Source organism: Oryctolagus cuniculus, chromosome 3 (genome assembly GCF_964237555.1).
Source record: "Oryctolagus cuniculus chromosome 3, mOryCun1.1, whole genome shotgun sequence".
In the NCBI taxonomy this organism is placed as follows: Eukaryota; Metazoa; Chordata; class Mammalia; order Lagomorpha; family Leporidae; genus Oryctolagus; species Oryctolagus cuniculus.
In genome coordinates, this window is record NC_091434.1 from 121,904,732 (window position 1) to 121,927,980 (window position 23,249).

Consider the following 23,249-nt stretch of genomic DNA (forward strand, 5'->3'; position numbering starts at 1 on the left):
TCAATGTACAGCACATTAAGGACAGAGATCCTACATGAGGAGTAAGTGCACAGTGACTCCTGTTGTTGACTTTACAAATTGACACTCCTGTTTATGGCATCAGTAATCTCCCTATGCACCAGTCATGAGTTTCCAAGGCTATGGAAGCCCCTTGAGTTCTGAAAGGAGAATAATTTTGAAATCAAGTATTGAGTGGCAGTGAAGACAGAGGTGCATGAAAAGATTCATAATAAATGCATGAATATAAAACAGTGCCTTGAAAAGAAAGATGTAGTGTGTATCTGTATGTACGCAGTTTCTGCTGTTTTTGTTTGGTTTGAACCATCCTAGATTCCTAGAATAGCATAGATTCAGGGGCCATTCCATTGTATACATCCCACTGCCTCCATTTGTAAAACAGTGATGGAGAGGAATGGCATGCTGCCAACAATACTGGATTTTATCAACTTTCCTGTTTGTAATGGGTTCTGAGAAAGTGGAGGAAATGTCCTTATTAGCAAAATCTTCTCATTTAATGGGAGGAAAATAAACAAAGTAAGTTCCATTTCTCCAAAAATATCAGCTAACTAATCAAATCTAAAAGAATATCTTGCTTTCTGATAATTGTCAAGTGTAGGACCATTCTAAATTCAGAGGTGGAGAAATATATTTCTTGGACTAATTCACTTAAAACCTGTGGATGAGGTAAAAGTTGGGCCAACATAGAAGACCACCATTCAAATAAAATAAAACACCAACTGTAACTAGTTTTAAGTTTACTTGAGAGATATTTTCTGCACCTATCATCATAAGGGATGCGAGCAGTATAACTACAAAGACCAGTTCAAGTGAGATGAAAAGAGCAGAAAAAAGTAACATCAGAGACGAGAAAGTTTCACCTTTCTCCCTAATCTGGGATTTATGACACAATTGAAGTTCATGTCTTAGAAACACCAAATAGCAGTGGTATTAATTAGATATAAAATATTGATGTTATCAGAAAATGCCAGAACCATGCCTGAAAAAATCACTACATTACCTGCAAATTGTTGACAACTCAATTTGATGTTAAGGTGTTTTCACCAAACAATGGTTTAATCACTCCATTACAGCCAAAATTGCTATATGAACTGATAAGGCTTATAGCCTCCTATCCTTTTTCCATAGTAGAGGCATATATGTCAACGCATCAGAGGGTGACTCCCAAGAATGTATATCATAAATCCATGCTTAGAAAAACTTTTAGCCTTAGCAGTTTCTGCATTTCTCAGAAACAGCACTCATTTGGAGATTGGGAGTCACAACACTGATATTTTATGTAAGAGTTGAGGTGAATGTGTAAGCCAGTACTGCCACTACTGCACCATCTTCCAGAATGCACAACTTATGGAACTGCCTATAAATGAAACCTTTTTTGAGAATGCCAATAAATGACCACATTAAATCAAAGAAAACTGGCTAACCTAGCAGACTGCTTCTGCTTGGTAAGAATTTGCTTCATATTTAATCATCTGAAAAATCACATAACTTGGTTGCCATTCCTTATTTCTTCATTCACTCACTTATTTGTTCATTTATTAGAATTATGGAAACTAAGGCCCAGAATGGTTAAGAACTTGCCTTAGGCCAAACACATCCTAAGAAACAAAACCAGAATAAAGAGAGATCTTCCGATTCCAAGTCCAGTGCTCGGTCCCCTGCACCACATTCACACAATAGGGCTGTTGTACTTATTGCTACCAATGTTTGGAAAGCCTTTTCCCCAAATCCCAATGTGACTTGCTCTTGTTCACCATTCAGATGTCAAGTCCAAATTCACCTCTTCCTTGATCTCTTCATCAAAAGATGTTTCTCACTCTATCATGAAAAACTCCAGCCCATTACCTGTTTTTATCTTCTTTATGATACACAATACTCTTGCAGATCTGACTATCAGGCACTTTATTTGCAGAGGTAGATTGGATTGTTTACAGATGGAGACTTGTTTTTCCACAATACTCTGAGAGATATGTATTTTCCCAGTCCACTGACTTGAGACTTGATCATGTGACTTGCTTTGGCTGCTAAAATGTGGTTGGTAGTGACAATGAACTTGAAGGGGCATAGAAAACCTCAACAGCTCCTGTATTCCTGACATTCTCACCTGACTATAAGAAGAACTTGTTGAAGGCCATCACTGCCATTGCAACTGACACCCTGAAATGACAAATACATGGCACAGACAAGAACCCATCCACAGCATGAACAGGCTCTCCACAGTCAACCTCATATCTGACAGCAAGAAATAATTGTTGTGGGGCTGGCACTGCGGTGTAGCAGGTAAAGCCGCTGCCTGCAGTACCAGCATTCCATATGGGTGCCAATATGGGTCTCAGCTGTTTCACCTCTGATCCAGCTCTGCTATGGCCTGGGAAATCAGTAGAAGAAGGCCCAAGTGCTTGGGCCCCTGCACCTGCATAGGAGATCCAGAAGAGGCTCCTGGCTCCTGGCTTCGGATCAGCTCAGCTCTGGCCATTGCGGTCATTTGGGGAGTGAACCAATGGATAGAAGACCTCTCTCTCTCTCTCTCTCTCTCTCTCTCTCTCTCTGCCTCTGCTTCTCTGTAACTCTGCCTTTCAAATAAATAAATCTTTAAAAAAAGAGTAATAATTGTCACTGTTTTATGCCTCTGAAAATTTGCAAATTGTTCTTGCAACGGCAAAAGCATAGACCATTTATCAATCTATGAATAATTTACTTATTTGTTTACTTATTTAATGTCTGTCTCTCTAAAATATCAGAGACTATCACCCTCAGTAATGATTTATTAAAACTTATTAGCAGGGACTGGCATTGTGGCACAATGAGCTGAGCTACCGCTAACAATGCCAACATCCCATATGAGTACCTGTTCGAGTCCCAGCTGCTCTGCTTCCTATTCAGCTCTCTGTTAATGTGCCTGAGAAAGCACTGGGGCCTCTGCCACCCACATGGGAGACCTGGATGGAACTCCAGGCTTCTGGCATTGGCCTGGACTAACCCCAGGCTAAGGCCATTGTGGAATGAACCAGCAGATGGAAGGTCAATCTCTCTCTATGTCTCTCTCTCTCCTTTCCAGATAAATAAATCTTTAAAAAATGTACTACCAATGTCCAGTACAATCTAAAACTATAGGAAGTGTTAAACTTATTGGACAACATAAAGCTTTAAGGTGAAATATTAAAATGTGAGGCAATTTGATAAATGTTTCTTTTCATTGATAACAAGAGGGTTTTTATATGCTGTACAATAGGCCAGTTGAAAAGGAAAGTGGCTTAATTATAAAGATGTTAAGCAGCAAAAAAGAGCAGGTTGAATTCTTTTGTTAAGGAGAACAAAGGTTGTGCATGTGCGGAGAGTGTTTCTCAGTCAGAACCACCGGCAGTGGTCTTGGCCCTGGCCTCTCTCTCTACCCTGCAACCCGCCAGCCATACCCTGCTGCATACACTCTTCTCTGCCTTTGCTTCTGGCACACATTCCTCCCTTGCCTGAAATGCCTTTGCCCAGCAACTCTACCTTCTGCAACCATGGCTATTCTTCAGGTGCCACCTTCTGGAAAGTCTTTTCAGTATTCGCCATGTAGAATTAATCTTCCCTTGGAGCTTAGGAAGGCTGTTTGCACCTCTGATACATTTATCACATTCTGCCTTCTATCTGGGCATGAGAGACTCTAATAGGCTATGTGAGGACAGGAATCATGACTTACTCATTGAACACAGCCCTGAGAATATTTTATTTCCAACAAACACTTGTTACTTTGAAGGATGCACTAAAATTTTCAGACATCCATTCCCACCATGGTATACATTAAGACTGGAGAAAAGAGAATAACTCACATTGCTTAACCAAGCTTTCTCACAGTAGGAAATGGGTGGAGAAGTAGAAAGGTAGGTCAAAAACATCCTGTTTCTGGGAAGTTGAACAAGGCATAGAGGGGCTGGGATTTTGCTTTGCTGGCTGTCATCCACAGATAAGATTCAGCCAAGTTGATTTCAGAACTCTTTGTAAGTATGTTTAATTTTACCACTACATAATATTTCTAAAACTTATCACTTTTTTTTACAAAAGGATCAACCTGAGCATTTAGACATTCAAGGTAGGCTGATGCGTGGGTAAAGGAATGAGCATATGCATTACTTGGTGTGATTAGAACATATTACCATGCACAAGCTACCACATGCAGTCCATCATCCAAGCTCCATTCCTGTGGGGAAATCAGTATCCTCTTAAAATTTAGATACCCATGAGATAGTCCATAAAGCAAGTTAAACAACAGTTATTCCTATACTAATTGAATTCATTTAATGAGATTTCTTCTTTCCTGATATCCAGTAATAAATGGTGACCCTGGAGGGAGGGCAGATTTAAAGGTACAGAGTGTAGAGAGGAATCTAACAAGTGAAATCTAACAAGTCAAACTCCCTGTGAGCACAGAGCTGCTAGCATCCCCAGAGAACCCCCAACAGCAGCTATAGGGTGCTAGGAATCTGGGTGGTTGTTGACAAGGAGGGAGCTAAAGATAAAAAGGCAACACATGATAAACACATGGGTGCTAAGGAAACTTCTAAGCCCTTCCTCAAGTGTGCCCTGAGGACCAGCATCATGGCACAGGTTAACCTGATGCTGTCAATATCTAAATTCTACACTGAAGCACCTGTTCACCTCTCATCTTCCCTGCCTCTAATCCAGCTCACTGAGGGAGCAGTGGAAGATGGCCCAAGCTTTTGGGCCTTGCCAACCACGTGGGAGATCCAGATGAAGTTCCTGATTCCTTGCTTCATTCTGGCCCAGCCCTGACTGTTGTGGCCATTTGGGGAGTGAATCAGTGGATGAAAGATCTCTCTCAATCTCTCTCTCTCTGTCTTTCTCTCTCTCTCTCACACACACACACTCTCCCTCTCCCTCTCTTTCTGCCTTTCAAATAAATAAATGAATCCTAAAAAAATAGAAGAGTGCCCTTGTACAATGCCATATGTAAACTGAGTTTCCGTGGTGTCAACCAAATCCTTTGGGCTCAATCATTTAATTATGTTGGAATAGGGGTAGGGGGAACAACACAAATTTTTGAGTGCTTTAGTTCAGTTCAGGTCATAAGAAGGAACTTCCCCCAAGGTAACCCAGAGGCTGTGTTTACATCATGACAAAATAATTAGTAAATATATATTAACAGGCCACCAAAGTGAGTGATGGCCCAGAAGATCAGTTGAATTTGAAATAAAAATTTAGAATGGTTTGGAATCAGCCAAAAAGGCATTAAGATAAACTTCCTTCCTTCACCATGGCAATTCAATCTTTTGAAACACTGCTATGCTGCTGTCTTCAAAGAACTAGCAGTCTAGGAAGGGAGGCAGACATGGAGAAAGAAACCCAGTCAATTATGAAAGGATTGGCTTGGCAAGACACTGAGGCCGTGTCTCTAGCAGAGCACATAGCAAGTGAGCTGTTTAGGGAAATACGAAATAGCAGAGGATTGGGCTGGGCAAATCATGGGGGTGAGAACTACACAGACTTCTCCATCACACTGAGCAGTAAGAAGCTTTTCTCCAAGGTATGGAAATCTACAGAAGGGTTTAAATCAGAGAGTTAAAGGATTATACTCTTGGTGACAGTGTTCATGAATTGATGATTGAGATGGGCATACAGGGATCTGAAATCTAAGTAGGAGGCTACAGCAATAAATAAATGAGGATCCAATGAGGACATAAACTAGAGGATCAGGCAAAATACTACTAGTGTCCTGGTTCTGCCCCCAATTCCAGTTTACTGCCAATGCACACCTGGGGAGGCAGCTCATGATGGCTCAAGTGACTAAGTCCTTGCCATCCTTGTGGGAGACCTGAACTGACTTCCTGCCTCCCAGTTTTAGCCTGACCAAACCCTGGCTGTTGCAGCACTTGGAGAGCAAACCAGCTAACAACAGATTTCGATTTCTCTCCCCTGACCCTTTTCCCTTTCAAATATACAAAATCAGTAAGAATTCCATATTTTTTACAGAAAGCTATTATTAATAGATATAAATTTCACAGGTATAACTTTTTGGATTATAGCAGTTCTCCCCCCCCCCCATACCCACCCTCCCACCCCAAACCACCTCTTATTCCCTTTCCCATCCCATTATTCATTAAGATTCATTTTAAATTATCTTTATATACAGAGCATCAACTCTGCACTATGTAAAGATTTCAACAGTTTGCACCCACACAGACACATAAAGTATAAAGAACTGCTTGAGGACTAGTTTTACGATGAATTCTCACTTGCTCCTCGTGTAGGACCATTATCCTTAAAAATTCAATTTTTTAAAAAAAGATGTTAATAATGGGAAGTGAGATACACAGCAGACCCATAGAATGGCAGATGTACTAAACAGCACTCTGGCCTCAGAATCAGCCCTTAAGGCATGCAGATCCGGCTGAAAAGCCCATGAGAGTATTTCAGGCATGGAAAGCCAAGACACTCTGGGGAAAAAAAAAACCTAAATGAAAGATCTCCGCGAGTGAGATCCCAGTGGAAAGAATGGGTCATCAAAGAAGGAGGTACCTTCCTCTGAAGGGAGGAGAGAACTTCCACTTTGACCATGGCCTTGTCTAAATATGGTCAGAGTCGGCGAACTCAGGAGGTTTCCATAGCCTTGGCAGCTCATGACAAGAGCCTAGGGTGATTACTGAGGCCATAAAGAAGAGTGTCAATTTGTTAAGTCAACAACAGGAGTCACTGTGCACTTACTCCTCATGTAGGATCTCTGTCCTTAGTGTGCTGTACATTGAGATTTAATGCTATAACTAGTACTCAAACAGTATTTTTCACTTTACGTTTCTGTGTGGGAGCAAACTGTTGAAATCTTTACTTAATGTATGCTAAACTGATCTTCTGTATATAAAGAGAATCAAAAATGAATCTTGATGTGAATGGAAGGGGAGAGGGAGTGGGAAAGGGGAGGGTTGCGGGTGGGAGGGACGTTATGGGGGGGAAGCCATTGTAATACATAAGCTATACTTTGGAAATTTATATTCATTAAATAAAAGTTAAAAAAATATGAAAAAGTTTAAAAAAAAGATGTTAATAATGTGCTGGCTCTGGGGGAGGTTCATGGCTCACTGATGTGGGCTGTGTGATCACAGCAAGCACACATACACACCATGTACACCTTCTCTATATTAACTATTTAATGTAAAAAAAAAAATGAAGCCAAGAAGAAAATGGAGTTGCAGGTTACAGGATATCTGTGCGTTGCAAACTGATCATATGTAAAAAAGTAGAAGAATCTAGAATGAGATAGTCCCATGTGGGTATGTGTGTCATGCCCTGGACAAGGACAACCAGTTGAGGGGCAAGGCAGAGACAATAATGCAACCTGAGCTTCTGCTTACCATGTTGGATCTGTGTGGACCCAGGAGGAAGGCCAACCCTCTAGTAGTCCCCACCTAGGGCAACTCCCAGTCTTCTGTCTTATGCAAGTCAGTGAGTGGTGATGTCATTATCAGTAACCAGAATTCCAGGAGAGGAGCTGTTTTGGGGTGGCATTAGGGATAAGGAGGGTGAGTAGAATACTATTTTCAGGTCATGTAGGACATCCACGTGAAGATGCCCACCAGTTGTTACCTGTGATTCTCAAGGTCAGAGGAAAGGTCAAGGCTAGATACAGAGGTCAGCAGCACACATGCCAATTAAAGCAGAGAAGTAGTGGAGGGTAGTGGGTTCATGTCCAAATGAACATCATTGAATGTGGCAAAGGTGAGCACAAGAAAATGATCTTTATGCCTATGGCTCTACCCAGAGCTTTAACATTCCGTAATATTTCATTTCAGCGACATCAGACTACCTTTACCATTTCCTGAAAATTTAAACCTCTTTTCCTACAAACCACCCTTTCCACCCCCTAAAGCCCCTGAAGGCCCATTTCTCATCAACATGAAGGCTTTCAAGTATGTCCCTATCTCTTCTTGAAAAGCAACTGATTGTCTGTCGCCAGCTTATACTTTTCAAGATGGATTCTGTAAAAGGTATTTTATCTTACACATTGCCCCAGTCAACCAAGGATATATTGCCTCATGTCTCAAGATGCATTCAATTCAAAATTGAATGTGTAAGACTCTGACTTTAGTGCTCTGTCCTTTTACTCCCATAGAAAATGGAATTTTTATATAATATGTTGGCATCATTCTTTCCATTCAAATGGCCCAAACGTTTTTTAAAGCATCATTGCTCTATTATATTTTATTAGACAAAAAGAACAAGTCTGAGGTAGGTTTCTGAATAAGTCTGGAGTGCTTGCACTCAAAGTACTCCAGAGGTCACTACAGGTAAGTTTTTACACAAATGCAACTGTTTTATCTGATTAACATAGCTTTTCCTATGATTAGCTACTCTTTACTGTATAGAGTGAGACCAGAATTCAAGTTAAGTGTTGGGAATCCAGACAAAGAATGGGACATTATGCCTCTACTTTAGAAAATCAAGCCAGTAGACTACCAAGAGCAAAATATCCCAAATTATCAATTTCTCAGATGCTAATTAGAGAAGAAAATATGAAAATATGAAGATATTACTATCATCATTAACACTGTATTTTATTCTTACTAAAATATATTACTTCATAATCCAATTTATTCTATTATTGCATCTATTTCTAGCCAAGCTTTTCTTTTTAAAATTCCAAAATGAAGCAGGCTTATCTGACTTATTATTTACAATATTTTAACATACTGATCACTATTCAAGGTAAATACCATATGAAATGAAATATATTATGTGTCCAGGAAGGCTGCGGTTCATAATTCTTGCTCTTTAAAGTCAGTGGGCTCTGGACAGGTTTTCAGGGACAAGCTTGCAGTTAATGTAGATTATGTAGATTCACTCTTAACCATCATTTTATGACCCACAAACTCCAAGATTTCTAGGCCTGAAGTAGGAATCAATTATTTTTATTTACCTGATCGTACTCTGCAAAATGAAAAGTCCATCCAAAAAACTATTTCACATCATTAACTGTTTTTGAAACTAAGAGGATATCTACCTTATTTATTCACCAACAATTGAGCACATATACTACGCCAAGCATTGCATTACATAGGAAGATGCCTATGGAGGGGTAGAGAAGAAAGGGAATCTGAAAGGCAGAGATATTTCCAAAGATGTAAATTATCAGAAGCATATTTTAGTAGAGTTATAACATATGACCTAACATAAACAATCAAAGAAGGTTACACAGAAGAACTCTATCTACAGTTCCATTCAAAATGAATTTGCTGTATATTTTCATAGTTATTATTCTGTGGCTCAAGGACTAGAGCACTTTGTTCGAAATACACAAATCTGTCAAGTACTAGGAGCTTGAGTAGTAATAGAATGGTAGAAAAAGTGCAGGGGTCTTCAAAATTTCATGGAAATATATATTATGAAAATACCATGCATTGATTTAAAAACCATTTTTCATCAAAATAAACTTATCTTTTAAATCCACTGCTCCACCAACTTTGTGAAGTTCTTCACAAAGAAAACAAGAACTTATCTTAAATCATTGCAATTCTTTCCATTTCAATCCACTATTCACCACTCTCCCCACTCCCTTGTCAGGTGCAAAGAGGGTGATCCATCCCAGTCTCCTCCCTGCTGAAACCACATCTACAGGTGTTATTATTGGATTCTCCACAATGCTTCTCTAGGAACTGTTGATCTTAAAAGAGCTTTTATATATACTATATATTTTTGTCTTTTCCAAGAAATCTGTATTCTCCAGCTGTCTCCAGAGAATCTAGCCTTTTAATCCTCAGACGTATTTCCCTTAATTCTTCAAAACAATTTTCTTTCCTCTCCCACACATGTGTGGCAAACACACACGCACGTGCATATACAGAGTTCCATTTATGTATCATCTTTTCCTCTACCCAGTTTTCAAAACAACCTGAATTACAACGTATGACAATGATAGCAAAAAATAAACCAAGAAATATAACCTACAGACACTTAGTTGAATAAAACATATGCAACAGGCTCTATTGGAAGCAATTTTAATAGTATTCATGATGGACTGACCCATTTGTTAAATCTACCTTTAAGCCAGCTTCAGGTTGGCAACCATAATCTGCCAAGAGTCAGACTTTAAAAGGTCATTTTTTTTGGATTTTATATTTGACACACACTGGCTAGAACAAAGCATTAAACCACATTTAGTGACTCATTCATACTGACCTTGGTAAGGAAATAACGGCCACTTTAATCCATGAATAGAAAGTTGATAGGACAGGGAGTCTTTTAGGCCTTATTTCTGCTTAATTATAGGGCATATAAGCTATGTCATTACTTTGTTTTAGAGGACCAAGTTGGTGTGTGCCTCCCAAATCTCACGGTAATTCATTGCTTAGTGAAGATATAAACACACACACACACACACACACACACACACACACACCCCATCTTGGAACCTCCTTGGCTTCGCATTTTTTAACAGACCCTATTTCTTCTACTCAAATCATCTTTGATAAAAATTCTTATCTCAGAGGCAGTGCTGTGGCGTACTGTGTAAAGCCACCTGTGACATCAGCATCCCATGCAGGTGCTGGTTTGAGTCTCAGCTACTCCACTGCCTATCCAGATCTCTGCTAATACACCTGGGAAAACAGCAGAAGATGGCCTAAGTGCTTGGGCCCCTGTACCCACATGAGAGACCCAAAAGCAGTTTTTGGCTCCTGGCTTCAGCCTGGTCCAGCCCTGGCTGCTGTGACCATTTGGGGCGTGAATTAGCGGATGGAAGATCTTTCTCTCTCTGTCTTTCCCTCTCTCTCTGTAATGCTGCCTTTCAAATAAATAAAAATAAATCTTTAAAAAGAAAAGACATTGATCTCTTTTAAGGGTTCAGAGGGAAAAGCAGGGAACCAGACATTGTCAGAAAGCCTGACTCTGGTCTTGTATTAAAATTACTATCTATAGAGCATATGCAATTGTTCACAAGAGCTGTTTGATCTTAGAAAAGTCACATTATCAACTCTCAGTTTGTGTTTCCTTATCCAGACCAGGCTGTTGGAACCATTTGGAGTGAAACTAGGCCACAGAGGATCTTTCTCCTATCCCCCTGTCTTTCAAATAAATAAATCTTTTTTTAAATAAAAATGTGACAATATTATTTTTAAAAGATACAGTTAATGATGCTTTTGAATAAAATGTGAGATACTTTTTAGTTTATTTTTAAATGATTCACTGAGCTAAAACATAAGTAATGAAGGCATTAAACTTCAAAAGTAAAGTAACCTGGGGCTGCCATTGGGGCGTAGCTGGTAAAGGCTCCACTTGCTATGCCTACATCCCATATGGGTGCCCGTTCCAGCTCCCTGCTAGTGGCCTGGGAAAAGCAGTGGAAAATGGCCCAAGTTCCTGGGCCCCTGCACCAGGACCCCTGCACATGGAAGACCAGATGAAGCTCCTGGCTCCTGGCTTCAGTTTGGCCCAGCCCTGGCCATTGTAGACATCTGGGGAGTAAACCAGAAGATGAAAGATCTCTCTCTCTCTCCTTCTCCCTCTCTCCCTCCCTCCGCCCCCTCTCTCTCTCCCTTCATAACTCTTTCAAACAAATAAATGAATCTAAAAAAAAAAGTACTGTAACCTGGAAACTCTAGTGGATAAGAGTGCCAAGGCCAATTTTGACCTGAAGATCATTCCTGAAGTTCTGAGACCTTGACTGTCTACTTGCATGCCTGTTCAAGGAGTAGGAAACATGTGATAAATTCTGGGATGAGTAATGTAGTAAGTGGTTTCTGCTACAACCACTGGGGAAGGGTGAATCTGATATACACCCTATTGCACAAACCCACCCCATCTACTCTCTTTTAGAAGGGAACACATATATTTTTACTGTGGTAACTCAAAACCCTTAGCCATCCCCTAAATCATGTTTGCAATCTGAATTCACAAGGTTTGTGTGATCTGAAAAAAAACTCAAGGGGAAATTTCAATTTATGGTGTCTCAAAGTTTGTAGCAGCCCCGGAGAGCTGGCAGGGTAAATATAAATCTTAATTTGAGGTGTATTGACAAAGAATTAACCAGATAGGAAATTAAATGCAGTACTCATTTACAAATACAAAACTGGCCATGTCACCCCAGTACTTAGAAAATTTCATTGCCCTTTAAAAGTTAAGCTTAGTCAACTTCCTCCCCAGTACACAGAATTGACCCTACTACAAAGCATCATTGTTTCCCAGCATCATATATCTGAGTTCTTAGGGATTTTTTTATAGATGGAAGCAAATTCCTATCTAAAGAGGGAATGCCTACAACAAGGAATCCAACAGCACACCACTGAAATAGAAGACAAGACACACCCTGGGAAAATCAGACAAGGAGGTGATACAGGCTTGACAAAGACTCTGAGGCTGCTGCTGTTAGATGGGATCAGGGATGATGGCAGGCATCCAGGTGATTCCCTGGGACACCTGGAATACCACCAGAGCTTCAAATATTTAAAGGATGAATATTTGGAGCACATCATTCATTAGTCACGCAACCCCTATAAAAGGCAAAGCAAACTGGAACAGGTAGTGCAGAAAACCTCATAAATGCAAGAAATGAAAGCACTAACCCTTACTCAATTTCTCTTCATTGTTGAGTTTTTTTTTTAATTAATTTCCCTTCTCTTTTTCAGTGACCCTCCATCAATACTATGAGTGATGTTTAGTGGTAGTTGTTAACCTGCTTGGTCTATAATATGGGTTACAACTGGAAAGAAATGATTATAAGGAATAACCATCACTCAGAAATTCCATCCATGGATGCAAGAATTGATCACAACTTCAAGCTATCTCCCTTTGGAAAGGGGTGAGTACAGTTTGGGTGAGTTGTAAGTCATGTAAGAGGTAGGAAGATTTTTAAAATTCTATCAGTGTTTCTTAACCTTTTATTATCTCACCCAAGGAGAAAAATTAAGCTCAAATTCTCCCCAATGAGAATTTTGTCTAGAGGGTCAATCTTTGTAGAACTGCAAGCCACTGGAACATTCTATTGGTTTCCTATTCCTGCTATGGAAGAGTAACAGCTTAATGCACAATTTTGACTCTTAGCATTCTGGAGGTCAGAAGTCCAAAAATCAGATTCACTGGGTCTAGTCAAGGCATCATCAGATCTTTTCAGTATATCCCATATTTGCTTGAGTTGACCAGATCTTTCTTTGGCACACATTCAAATGACTCTCATTCAAAATAAGATATTTTAATTTCTGATGCGAACATAACACTTTGGGGGTCTATAATTGAGGGAAATATGAATATCTCCAAAAGTCATTTTATTTTTACTTTGACCCGAAACAAAGGGAAAAAAGTAGGCATTTACCAAATATATATTTAGAACAGCTCTAACATAAGTTTCTGCTATGATGGGAATGTTCTTTATCTCTGCAGCCCAAGAGAACAGTCACTAGCCACCTAGTGAATGCTGAGGAAAAATATACATAATTTTAACTGATTTTAACTGAAGTGGCCACATGGGGCTATTTGGCATCATGCTACAACAGAGAATAATTTTTTTTTGACAGGCAGAGTGGACAGTGAGAGAGAGACAGAGAGAAAGGTCTTCCTTTGCCGTTGGTTCACCCTCCAATGGCCACTGCGGCCAGCCCGCTGTGGCCGGCACACCGTGCTGATCTGATGGCAGGAGCCAGGTACTTATCCTGGTCTCCCATGGGGCGCAGGGCCCAAGTACTTGGGCCATCCTCCACTGTACTCCCTGGCCACAGCAGAGAGCTGGCCCGGGAGAGGGGCAACCGGGACAGAATCTGGTGGCCCCGACCAGGACTAGAACCCGGTGTGCCGGCGCCGCAAAGTGGAGGATTAGCCTAGTGAGCCGTGGCGCCAGCCTAACAGAGAATAATTTGAGTGCTTATATTTTCAAGGTCAGGAACAGTCTTAAGAAATGATTAGATCTTTAACCATGAGTAGCAATTACTCATATTTTTTACAAATACTGTTGAGTGTCATAACTGAGACCATGGTTAATAGGCATCATATTTTGTCTGCCTGTCTAGGTGAAGCCTGTCTTTTCTTCACTACTCAAGGGTTTTAGGCTGACATGTAGGGGTTATGTAAATAAAATCCCTTACTCTCTGGCATCCATTTTGGGATTAGTTATCGAAACTTTCCTAGCAAAAAAGGCAGCGAAAGAGTGAAGCTGAGTTACTTCTTCCTTTGTTCGCTTCCTAGAAGGTCGTAGTTAGCAGTGTCCCTCAACCACAAGCCTCAGCTCTTTCAGAGAGGCTTCTCCGGGTTCTGGTAACTACTTAACTACTCCCACCTATTGCCTCTCCAGGCCTGCTGAGATGGACAGCCACCCTGGGTGCCAGTCCCCAGGTCCTAACTGTGCCATGCCTTTCTGCACATATGCTATCCTTACTTATTACTCAGTTCACTTATTAATCTGTGTATCTCATCTGCTTCACTGATAAAATCATTGAACATTTTCCTTTACTAATGCTTAAAAATAAGGCTTAAGACCATAACCTAGCAAATGAAGATATTTTACTGTAGCATTAAGAGAAGACTCTAATCAAATGCTCTATTAATCATTGCTGGGATATCTATCATTGCACACATACTCACATACCAGAGTTAGGAAGAAATTTAACTCAAAACTAAAAGGGACAGTAGTAGTATTTCTATCATTAAAAGCAGTTATCAAGGGTTCTTCTACAAAAGTAATTATAAATGTGTTGACACAGGTGCTAGATTGCAATTTGGTCTGATTCCTGGGAACTTGGTGTTTTCAAGCACAGGTCCCTTGAAAAGCAGATAAAATATCACTGGATCCCATCAGTGCAGTCTAGATGGGTTACTATTAATCCAAAAGGAAAGTGGAAGAATTTGTCAACCACACACAGTTGGAAACAGTGGGAAAACTTGTTCTGACACTTGGAGCATGTTCCCTCCAAAAGAAACTTTGAGTTTATTACATTCAAGATGCTCCAGCCCAGGTTGAGTAGACCTGGGGACCATGATCCTTCCTTAATCTAAAGATTCAGTCCCCCACTCACCACTCTCATTTCCAAAGAAGCAATTTTGAAGCTAATATCCCAAATGCTTTTAATTTAAGAAGACCACATTGTTGCTAGAGAAAACAAAAGCATGAAGACCTCTTCTGAATCAAAGCCCTCATTTAAATTTCCATTAAGTAATGGGAGCCTATCTAAGATAAATAAGGAATCTCCTAATCATTAGACATTTTGCACTTCAATTCAGGTTCCTGGAGTAACTTTCCATTGCTAACACTGATATATTCCAGACATTCAAACAATGGCATCATCAATAGTTTCCTTTTACACACATCCACAATGTACACTCTTTAACTTTTACTCAATAAATATAAATTTCTAAAGTACAGCTTTTGGATTACACTGGCTTTTTCCTCCCATAACCTCCCTGGCACCTGCAACCATCCCATCTCCCACTCCCTCTCCCATGCCATTCACATCAAGATTCATTTTCAATTATCTTTATATACAGATCAATTTAGTATATACTAGGTAAAGATTTCAACAGTTTGCACCCACACAAAGAAACACAAAGTGTAAATTATTGTTTGAGTACTAGTTATACCATTAATTCAATTGTACAACACATTAAGGACAGAGATCCTGCATGGGGGGTAAGTGCACAGTGACTCCTGTTGTTGATTTAACAAATTGACACTCTTGTTTATGGCATCAGTAATCACCCTAGGCTCTTGTCATGAGTTGCCAAGGCTATGGAAGCCCCCTGAGTTCACCGACTCTGACCATATTTAGACAAGGCCATGGTCAAAGTGGAAGTTCTCTCCTCCCTTCAGAGAAAGGTACCTCCTTTGATGGCCTGTTCTTTCTGCTGGGATCTCACTCACAGACATAAACATTTTAGGTCTTTTTTTTTTTTTGCCAGAGTGTCTTGGTTTTCCATGCCTGAAATACTCTCATGGGCTTTTTAGCCAGATCTGCATGCTGTAAGGGCTGATTTTGAGACTAGAGTGCTGTTTAGGGCATCTGCCATTCTATGAGTCTGCTGTGTATCCCACTTCCAATGTTGGATCGTTCTCTTCTTTTTAATTCTTTCAGTTAGTATTAGCAGACACTAGTCTTGTTTATGTGATCCTTTTGACACTTAATCTTATCATTATGATCAATTATGAACTGAAACTGATCACTTTCACTAGTGAGATGGCATTGGTACATGCCACCTTGATGGGACTGAATTGGAATCCCCTGGCATGTTTCTAACTCTACCGTTTGGGGCAAGTCAGATTGAGCATGTCCCAAATTGTACATCTCCTCCCTCTCTTATTCCCACTCTTATATTTAACGGGTATCACTTTTCAGTTAAATTTATTTATTTATTTTTTGGGAGGTGGTTAAATAATTTTAGTTTATTTGTATTTAAATAAACAGTCTAAACTCAGTGTCCTAAAGATTTATGCACATTTCACATAACAAATACATAAATTTATTCCAAGATCTCAAAAATCTCAACCAAAAGTCTCCAAAGCATCAATTCAATTCCAAAACAACATATAAGTATCAAAGATTCAGAAGTACCAATATTTCATCATCTAATCAAGATTCTGGGTGTAAATCTATTCTGGGACAAAATTTCTTTCCATATTTGGATATGGTAAAACAGAAATCAGATTGTCTCTCTATATAATATTGTGGCATTATATGCATGATAACAATTATATACATTCCCATTCAAAACTGAGAAAATTGAAGGAAGAGAGGGATCACTGGTTACACACAAATTTATAATCCAGTAGGGAAAATTTTATTATGTTGCAAGGCCAGAAAAGAATTCTCTGGTTTGAGGCATATCCTCTTGGCTTGTGGGTTTACACTTGGGTCAGTAGTTCTACTCTCTTTACCAACAGCTTAGCTTCTTTTTTTAACTTTTATTTAATGAATATAAATTTCCAAAGTACAGCTTATGGATTACAATGGCCCCCCCCATAACTTCCCTCCCACCCGCAACCCTTCCCTCTCCTACTCTCTCTCCCCTTCCATTCACATCAAGATTCATTTTCAATTCTCTTTATATACAGAAGATCAATTTAGTATATATTAAGTAAAGATTTCAACAGTTTGCACCCACACAGAAACACAAAGTGAAAAATACTGTTTGAGTACTAGTTATTGCATTAAATCACAATGTACAGCACATTAAGGACAGAGATCCTACATGAGGAGTAAGTGCACAGTGACTCCTGTTGTTGACTTAACAAATTGACACTCTTGTTTATGGCATCAGTAATCTCCCAAGGCTCTTGTCATGAGTTGCTAAGGCTATAGAAACCTTTTGAGTTCACCGACTCTTATCTTATTTAGACAAGGTCATAGTCAAAGTGAAGTTCTCTCCTCCCTTCAGAGAAAGGTACCTCCTTCTTTGATGACCTGTTCTTTCCACTGGGATCCCTCTTGCAGAGATATTTCATTTAGGTCTTTTTTTTTTTTCCCCAGAGTGTCTTGGCTTTCCATGCCTGAAATACTCTCAAGGGCTTTTCAGCCAGATCCGAATGCCTTAAGGGTTGATCTGAGGCCAGAGTGCTGTTTAGGGCATCTGCCATTCTATGAGTCACTTTTCAGTTAAATTTAAACACCTAAGAATAATTGTGTGTTAATTAAAGAGTTCAGAGGGGCAGAGCTGAGATGGTGGAATAGTGAGGGTGTACACTGATAGTCTGGGACAAGATAGTTTAATAAAAATGGAGTTACTGTAGACTCAGGGAAAGGGTCAGGAAAAAAACTGCAAAGGAAACTCTTCTGGATCTAGTGGATTTGACATGCAGGACCTATGGGAGAGCATGGATACCCACAGCTCAGAAGCCCAGCAGAGTCTGCACACCAGCGCTGGAAGGGGAGGTCTGACAAAAACCTCGGTAACCTGAGACATTGGTGAGGAAACAGCAGAAAGAGCCTAGAGGGAACGAGGCTTGAAGCCCCACTGGGGAAAGTTCACCAGGCTGACTGGAGGAGAGGAAAAAATGAATAAATAAGGGGAACCAGCATAGACGCGAGCCTCTCTCTCCACTCACCTTACAAAGCTGAGCAAGACAAAGAGCAGACACCATTTTGGACATAGGTAATGCAGCACCTGCTATCAGCCAAGCAGAAAAACCTGACTCTGGTAGGGAGAAATAACAGGAGGTTAGGACCTAGTGAAGGTGTGGAGCTAATGAACTAAGACTGTGAAAATGTGAGGGGGGGTGAGAGAACTCACTGAGTACACAAACTCGGCAACCTTGTAACCTGGTGGGAGACTGCAGAGAAATTTGAGACCACAGTGAGTGCTGCATAGACCCTTTATGTGGTCCTTAGGGGTAGAGCAGACTAATACCCACAGGGGCCAGATTTCATACATCAACTACCCTCAATTCCACTCAGCTGTGCAGAATTACTTCCATTTTGAGTCAAAAAAAAAAAGAGCGAGTGGGTGAGAGAGAACAACCTGGGTAAGTCACCTTTGGCACACCCTTAACCCTGAAGAACCAAACAGAACTCTCTGGCCACACCCATCACAGACTCTAAGGATCCATCAAAACCAGACAGTCCACTTAATCCAGAGTCATAGTATAATAAGAAAAACCACTACAGCAAAGAAACCAAAGAATATCTCCACAGTGCCAAACAACAAATGCAGAAACCAAGGAAACAAGAACAAGGAAGACACTATGATGCCCCCAAATGAACAAGACACCCCAATTCAAGATTATGAAGATGATTAGATAGAAGAAATGCAAGAAACAGATCTCAAAAAAATGATAAGAACATTAAGAAGTTCTTAAAAACAAATTCTTGAACCACAGAAATCCTTACTGGACAGGATAGAAAATCTCTCTCACAAAAATGAAATATTAAGGAGGAATCAAAATGAAATGAAGCAACTAGTAGAACATGAAACTGTGATAGTGAAGAGAAATCACAATGAAATGAAGAATTCAATAGATCAAATGACAAACACATTGGAGAGCCTTAAAAACAGAATGAGTGAAGCAGAAGAGAGAATATCAGACTTAGAAGACAGAGAACAGGAAAGTATACAGTCAAACCAAAGAAAAGAAGAGGAAACTAGAAATCTAAAAAATATTGTTGGGAATCTATAGGATACTATTAAAAAACCCAACATTTGGGTTCTAGGAGTTCCTGAAGGCATGGGGAGGTAGAAAGGATTAGAAGGCCTGTCAAAAATAAAAAAAATTAAAAAATTTTAAAAAAGAAGGCCTTTTTAGTGAGATACTAGCAGAGAACTTCCCGGGTTTGGAGAAGGACAGAGACATCCTTGTACAGGAAGCTCATAGAACCCCTAATAAACATGACCAGAAGAGATCCTTACCACGACATGTTGTAATTAAACTCACCACAGTGAAACATAAAGAAAAGATCCTAAAATGTGCAAGAGAGAAGCATCAGATTACTCTCAGAGGATCTCCAATCAGACTCACCACTGACTTCTCATCAGAAACCCTACAGGCAAGGAGGGAATGGCAAGATATAGCCCAGGTACTAAGAGAGAAAAACTGCCAGCCCAGAATATTATATCCTGCCAAGCTCTCATTTGTGAATGAAGGTGAAATAAAGACCTTTCATAACAAACAGAAATTGAAAGAATTTTGTCACCTCTCGTCCAGCCCTGCAAAAATGCTTAAAGATGTGCTACACACAACATCAAGAGTGAATGCTGATGTAAGCTGTGAATTTGGGGTGAGGCTGCTGTCGGTGTAGGGTCATCAAGGAAAGCAGAAGTACCTCTCCGGTGAAGGGTGCTGGTTGTGGGGTTCGCCATGCATGGCAGGAGAGGTATTGGAGATTTCTGTAACTCTAGTTACAGAAACACAGAAACACAGTCATCAATATGAAAGAAGGTAAAGGAAGAAAACCTACCAGTAAAAGATCATAGGAAGCTCAAAGCGTATACCTGAAAATATTTTGGGAAAACAGCAGGGCAAACTTACTACTTATCAATAGTCACATTGAACGGCAATGGACTCAACTCTCCAGTTAAAAGGCACAGACTGGCTGAATGGATTAAGGAACAAACCCATCTATTTGCTGCTTACAAGAAACACATCTTTCCAACAAAGATGCATGCAGACTGAAAGTGAAAGGTTGGAAAAAGATATTCCATGCCAACAGAAATGAAGAAAAAAGCAGGTGTTGCCATATTAACATCAGACAGAAACAGATGGATAGACCAATGGAACAGAATAGAAACACCAGAAATCAATCCAAACATAAACAGCCGACTTATATTTGATCAAGGATCTAAAACCAATTCCTGGAGCAAGGACAGTTTATTCAATAAATGGTGCTGGGAAAACTGGATTTCCACGTGCAGGAGCATGAAGCAAGACCCTTACCTTCTACCTTACACAAAAATCCACTCAACATGGATTAAAGACCTAAATCTACGACCCGACATGATCAATTATTAGAGAACATTGGAGAAACCCTGCAAGATATTGGCACCGGCAAAAACTTCTTGGAAAAGACCCTGGAGGCACATGCAGTCAAAGCCAAAATTAACTATTGGGATTACAGCAAACTGAGAAGTTTCTGTACTGCAAAACTAACAGTCAAGAAAGTGAAGAGGCAACCGACAGAATGGGAAAAATATTTGCAAATTATGCTACAGATAAAGGATTAATAACCAGAATCTACAAAGAGATCAAGAAACTCCACAACAACAAAACAAACAACCCATTTAAGATATGGGCCAAGGACCTCAATAGACATTTTTCAAAAGAGGAAATCCAAATGGCCAACAGGCACATGAAAAAATGTTCAAGATCACTAGCAATCAGGGAAATACAAATCAAAACCACAATGAGGTTTCACCTCACCCCAGTTAGAGTGACTCACATACAGAAATCTACCAACAACAGATGCTGGCGAGGATGTGGGGAAAAGGGGACACTAACTCATTGTTGGTGGCAATGCAAACTGGTTGAGCCACTATGGAAGTCAGTCTGGAGATTCCTCAGAAACCTGAATATAACCCTACCATACAACCCAGCCATCCCACTCCTTGGAATTTACCCAATGGAAATTAAATACGCAAACGAAAAAGCTGTCTGCACCTTAATGTTTATTGCAGCTCAATTCACAATAGCTAAGACCTGGAATCAACCCAAATGCCCATCAACAGTAGACTGGATAAAGAAATTATGGGACATGTACTCTATAGAATACTATACAGCAGTCAAAAACAATGAAATCTGGTCATTTGCAACAAAATGGAAGAATCTGGAACATTCATGCTGAGTGAAATAAGCCAGTCCCAAAGGGACTAATATCATATGTCCTCTGTGATCAGTGACAACTGACCGAGCACCAAAAAGGAAACCTGTTAAAATGAAAGGGCACTATGAGAAATGGTGACTTGATCAGCGCTTGCCCTGACTTTTGATGTACAACTTAATACTTTATCCCTTTTAGTATTTTTTTGGTTGTTCTACTTAATACTATTGGATGAGTTCTGCAATTAATACACAGTTATTCTTAAGTGTTGAAACTTAACTGAAAAGTGATCCCTGTTAAATATGAGTGAGAATAAGAGAGGGAGGAGATGTACAATTTGGGACATGCTCAAGCTGACTTGCCCCAAATGGTAGAGTTAGAAACATACCAGGGGATTCCAATTCAATCCCATCAAGGTGGCATGTACCAATGCCATCTCACTAGTCCAAGTGATCAATTTCTGTTCACAATTGATGCTAATGATAGGACTAAGAGTCAAAGGGATCCCATAAACAAGACAAGTGTATGAAAATACTAACCGATAGAATAAAAAAAGGGAGAGAATGATCCAACATGGGACGCAGGACACACAGCAGACTCATAGAATGGCAGATGTCCTAAACAGCACTCTGGCCTCAGAATCAGCCCTTAAGGCATTTGGATCTGGCTGAAAAGCCCGTGAGAGTATTTCAGGCATGGAAAGCCAAGACATTCTTGAAAAAAAAAAAAAAAGACCTAAATGAAATATCTCTGCGAGAGGGATCCCAGTGGAAAGAACAGGTCATCAAAGAAGGAGGTACCTTTCTCTGAAGGGAGGAGAGAACTTCACTTTGACTATGACCTTGTCTAAATAAGATAAGAGTCGGTGAACTCAAAAGGTTTCCATAGCCTTAGCAACTCATGACAAGAGCCTTGGGAGATTACTGATGCCATAAACAAGAGTGTCAATTTGTTAAGTCAACAACAGGAGTCACTGTGCACTTACTCCTCATGTAGGATCTCTGTCCTTAATGTACTGTACATTGTGATTTAATGCAATAACTAGTACTCAAACAGTATTTTTCACTTTGTGTTTCTGTGTGGGTGCAAACTGTTGAAATCTTTACTTAATATATACTAAATTGATCTTCTGTATATAAAGAGAATTGAAAATGAATCTTGATGTGAATGGAAGGGGAGAGAGAGTAGGAGAGGGGAGGGTTGCAGGTGGGAGGGAAGTTATGGGGGGGGAGCCATTGTAATCCATAAGCTGTACTTTGGAAATTTATATTCATTAAATAAATGTTAAAACAAAGAGTTCAACCAGTAGTATTAAGTAGAACAAAAAAAATTCTAAAAGAGATAAAGTATTAAGTTGTTCCTCAACATCAGGTAAAGGGTGATCATGTCATTGTTTCTCATAGTGTCCATTTCACTTCAACACATTTCCTTTTTGGTGCTTGGTTAGTTGTCACCAATCAGGGGAGAACATATGATATTTGTCCCTTTGGGACTGGCTTAATTCACTCAGGATGATGTTTTCCAGATTCCTCCATTTTGTTGCAAATGACAGGATTTCAATTTTTTTTTATTGCTCTATCGTATTCTATAAAGTACATATCCCATAATTTCTATATCCAGTCTACCGTTGATGGGCATTTAGGTTGATTCCAGGTCTTAGCTACACAATGTACATTCTAAAAGCATTATATGTGTATGGAAAGATCTTATTTGTATAATATGTATCAATTATATATACATAAATATTCATTAATTTATAAAAGCTTTAAGGGTTTTAGGAGGGGTGTGTTGTCCAAAATTAATTGCTTGCTATATTGATTAGAATAAGATTAGTTTCAATAACAAATAGACCCCAAAATGTAGACTGCATCAAATTCAATAAGACTATTTCTTGCTGAGCAGGTAATCAGACAAATGAACTGCCCTCCTTGCAGTCATTCAGGAACCCAAAGTGACAGAGGTTTTGCCACCCTCCATATGCAGGGACCAAGGCCATGATGTCACCTTCCTCCCAACCAG

The 23,249-nt window shown here is 39.8% G+C and overlaps 1 long non-coding RNA gene across 1 annotated transcript in view; it reads right to left on the reverse strand.

Annotated features, from left to right (window-relative positions):
• The window catches only part of LOC103348734 (uncharacterized), an 89,218-nt gene that overhangs the window by 25,010 nt on the left and 40,959 nt on the right, over positions 1 to 23,249 (reverse strand). The window lies entirely within an intron of this gene.